The sequence below is a fragment of the Otolemur garnettii genome, unplaced genomic scaffold, assembly GCF_000181295.1.
Source record: "Otolemur garnettii isolate 467f Iridium unplaced genomic scaffold, OtoGar3 scaffold00079, whole genome shotgun sequence".
In the NCBI taxonomy this organism is placed as follows: domain Eukaryota; kingdom Metazoa; phylum Chordata; class Mammalia; order Primates; family Galagidae; genus Otolemur; species Otolemur garnettii.
This window is the reverse complement of record NW_003852474.1, coordinates 5001019-5005793: the sequence shown is the minus strand read 5'-3', so window position 1 is coordinate 5005793 and position 4775 is coordinate 5001019.

Genomic DNA, 4775 nt, shown 5'->3' with positions numbered 1-4775 from the left:
CACCAGATGAATCTTATAGTAGAAGCAGGTAAATGCTATATTGACAACTCAAACTTGGGCAGCTGAAAGATCAGAGGGTAAATCCCCCAGTTAACATCAAATGCCATAAATGTGGGAAGCTAGGCCATAAGAGAAAAGAGAGTTTAAAGGGGAAAAGAACATTGAATGCTAAAGAAAAGGAACAAAGAGCATGTAAATCTCCAGGTATGTCCCAAGTGTAAAAAAGGCTTTCATTGGGCAAACAAATGCTGCTATCAATTTGATAGAGATGGAATACCTTTATAGTAGGGAAATTATTAGTTGGGCCAGAATCAGGACCCACTGGTAAATGAAAGTTTAATATTTTCATTTCAAACCATTCTCAAAAAACAATATGATTTAATTCTATGCCATGGGAGCACTCTGCCAGCTTGGTTAGACCTGTGGTGCCTCCACATAAAACTGGGGAAATTAAACCAGACCAATGGATGACAACGGAGAATTAAATATTGGTGAAGGGGTAACTGACCTCTCACCAGTGTCTGTGCCCTATAACTGGGTCCAGCCAAGGAGACTAGACATAGCGCAAAGAGGAAGTGTCACTTGGAAGCAAGTGAAGCCTTTGGAAGATTATGAGAAGTGAGAACAAAGGGAAGAGTAAAAGTTAAATCACCTTTGTGCTAGGGAACTCCACTTGAAAAAGGAGTCTGGACTCAATTAGCAAAAATTTTGCTGGAAAAACAGCTTGAAAGCAGGAAAAACTCTGCTATCAAGTAATTGTGAAGGGTGGTACTTTTTGGATCACGAGTAACAATTCCATGAGAGGAACTGCCAAGCGTTAGTCCTCGAGTAACAGTCTCTTGATCTGTGAAGGGTGGACTTAGGAACCTCGAGTAGCAAAGCCCTTGGAATAGAGAAAAGTCCTTGCTTGCAAAGATTGCCAGGAAAGCATTATCTTTTGTCTGTTAAGTAACTATCAAAGGAAAGTTCCTACAGTTAAAGGGTAAATTCTCTCAGATTTGGCAGTTTTCTCCGTTTAAAAAGACCTTTAAGGGAATTAACATCACAATCATCATTTTCCCCTAGCAGCTGCTAATAGTTCCATGTGTATTGAGCTTCCTCATTTAAAGAGCCCATACCTGGAATTCTGAACTGATTACCATCTTTTGCCTAGAAAGAAAAGAGCTAGATAACAGGAAGAACTGCCCTTACCACATTAAAAATTGTATATAAAAAGTGGGGGGGAATGTAGCAGCCTGTATAGCCTATGGCCAGGAGGAGTGAGAGTTATAGGAAATACCTGTAATGGAACACCTTGGTGAACAGGGCATGGAGAGAGATTTAGTTCTAACAAGCATGAGAGCGCTTGCAAGATGAGAGCATTGGTGAATTGGCAGTCTCTACACCTGTGGTGTTGAGAAGCACAAGATCAGCCTTATAGTAGGCTGGAGAAGGCAGTCAAGAGCATGTGCATTCTATCACAGATGGACTTACTCTGACTCTGTCTCCTCTCCTGCCTGCAGAAAGCCACCATGGTGTGTCTCTGCTGAAGATTACCAAGCTCTGCTAAAGACTAAGATCTATCTGTTCCAAGACGACTGCTTTACTGTCTCTAAGATTCTCTCTCTCCGCCCCCCCGCACCCCCAGCTAAAGTACATAGCCCTCAAACACCTAAGAGAAACTGTTCCTGAGTAAGGTAGCTTAGTGGTCCGTGTCCAGAACCTACCTAAGCTGGGCCCATAGACCTGGCCAGTCTCAGGCCCTGACAAGTGGTGTCAGAAGCAGATCCTGACAACAGTTCACTGTTCTTGACCTCATAGATGCATTGACTATACCTCTCTCCTGACTCCCTAGACCTTTTTGTTTTTATCTGGAGTAACCCCAACATGAATCATTCACAACTTGCTTTGACTTTTTTGGCTTGTGGTTCCAAGATAGCCCCTGCCACATTGGACGGGCTTTAACACAGGACTTACCTACACTTTCTCTACCTGGAAGCGCCTTCTTTAGTCCTGATCATCCTACTTCACTCAACACTATCGCTCTTCTCAAACATTTGGCACATAAGGAATACAGGTTTCACCAGGAAGATTAATAAACCTTTAGTCACTTATCTGGGATTCCTGTTGTCTCCTGAAAAGCAAGGTATCACCACCCAGTGCAAACAAATCTCTTTTATGGAACCCCCAACAATCAAAAGAACATACAGCCTTCTTGGGTTGAGAGGCTACTTCCATATATGGGTTCATTGACAAATCTCTATATGAGGCCCTAAAGGTCCCAGAGACAAGAACCTTGAGATTAGAAATCCACTCTTAACAAGGTTTCTTACTAAAAACAGTACTAGTAGAAGCTCCTGCTCTAACCCTTCCTAACCTTAACAAATCTTTCCATTTACATATTCGTGAATGGGGAACAGTTGCTCTTAGAGTATTAGGACAAAATTGTTATTTTTCTAAACATTTAGATAACATTGCCAAGGGATGGACATCTTGTTTAAGGGCCCTTTCAGCTACAGCCCTTCATTGTCTTGAGAAGCTAACAGACAAGCTTGTGGATAGCTGACTCAGGTCTATACCCCTCGTAAAGTTCTTGACATCTTAATCCAGAGATTTATCACTTCCTAACTTTTAGCCACATTACTCAGTACCAAACTTTACTTATAAATAACTTGTCTATTACCCTTAGCCCGTGCTTAGCCTTAAACCCTGCTACCCTGCTTCCCATTCTTCTTGAACCCCCAGAACATTCCTGCTTAGAGATCTTGGAAGAGTCCACTGCAGTTAGGCCAGACCTCTTTGATTCTCTATCTTCAGATCACAACTGGAACATTGATTTGAGGGAAGTAGCTACATCTGAGGTGGCCACCAAAAAGCAGGATATCCCATCGTTACAAATACTTACACAATTGAGAGTAATCCTTTGTCATCTGACACCTCTACTCAAAAGGCAGAGCTCATCGCTCTCATTAGGGCCTTACAACTAGCTAAAGATCAAAGACACAACATTTATACTGTCTCTTAGTATGCCTATCATGTCCTATATTCTCATGCACCTATTTGAAAAGACTGGGGACTTCTGCTCAAGTTACTTCTGTCACACATGCCAACCTCATCAAACAATGCACGAAGGCAGCTCAATTACCCAGATAGCTGTTATCCACAGCCAGGCACAGTAGCCCTCTGAGTCTAAGGAAATAACAGAGCAGATGAAGAGGCTGAATAGGCAGCGCTGCTTCCTTTTCCAGCTACTCAAGCCTGTTTCTTTCAAACACTGCCCCCAAACCACTCAGCTAAAGAAACCACACAATTTATATGAGCAGGGGCTGTTTGGAAAAGACTCTTAACTTTTCTACAAAGGCAAATGTATTTGGCCTTCCCAACATGAAAACTCCATCCTTCACTACAGTCATAACTTAGTTCATGTAGGAAGTTGATCCTTGAAAACATTCATGTCTTTGCTCCTTTACTAATGCAACTTAGAAGAAAAATTAAAACAAATTACTAAGGACTGTTCTATTTGTCTACAAGTCCACCTTAAACCTCTGTCTTTTCTTCCTACTGATCAGCTTTCAGGTCATCTGCCTAGATAAGACTGGCAGTTATACTTTACCCATATGCACAAGAGATATAAATACCTTTTAACCCTAACAGATACATTTTTAAGTTTAGAACCTTTCCCTACTAAAACAGCATGGGCCTCTGACATCACCTGAGTTCTCCAGGAAACAATTCTCCAGTTTAGAATTCTAATTTCTCTCCAAAATGATGATAGCACCACTTTTACATCTCACGTCACTCAACAAGTCTTGGAAGCCTTAAGTATCTCTTAAAAATTATGCTAGCCGATTGCCCCAATCTTCCACAAAAGTAGAAAAGGCTCACTCAGCTTACAAAGCTTTCCTTAGAACTGGACAGAGCTGGATAAACCTTCCCTGTGCTGTCTTGAGACTTGGATTTCCTCTAGCGGCCTTTAGGTCTTTGCATAGGTGTTCTGTTCTCCTGTTTGTCTTTCACCTCAGTGCCCCCACCCCCACTGGGCACTTACCAGCAGTCAGCTCACTCAACAACTCCTATGCAGAAACCTACCTGCCTCAACCCCTTAATAGAAAAGGACCTCAACATTTATAGCTTGGATGTTGGGTTTTACTGAAGCATCTCTCAGGACAAACTAGGCCCTTCCAAACTTTGTGGAAAGGTCCTTTTCAAATAACCATCAGCACTCCCACTGCAGTTAAATATCTAGATTCTAGAGATAAATCTCTCCTGACTAAACCTACTAATCCTCTGGAGGAAGCTACTTCCACCCACTGCAAACTCCCCGAAATCCACTGGCCTGCAGCTGCCAGCCCATCACTGATTCCACTGACTGAATTTATGTTACAGAAGCCCCCAAACTGTGAGCTGTGGGACATATGGTTTCTTGTTTTCCTTGTCCTCCTCATGTTTCTATCTAGCTTGTGTGTCAGGTCAGCCCCTTTATGTCCATGCTGGGAACTCGAGTAATAATCCTACTTTCATATTCCCCACCATGGGTGTTCTACCACATCCCTATTTGCCTATAGTCCAAGAGTCCCTCCAACTTCTCAAAACTGGATCTTTCCTCAATCCCACAAATTGTTGAATACGTGCCAAAATTTCTCCAAAAAAAAAGGAATTGACACTATCCCTGTCCCTTCTTTTGAATGGAATCAGCTATAATATTATGTAATACCTTCATATCCCTGATCACCTTGGGAGGGCTATAAACCCAACAAATTTGATCTTCCCCTTAAGCTCTCTCTGTGCTGTGTAAC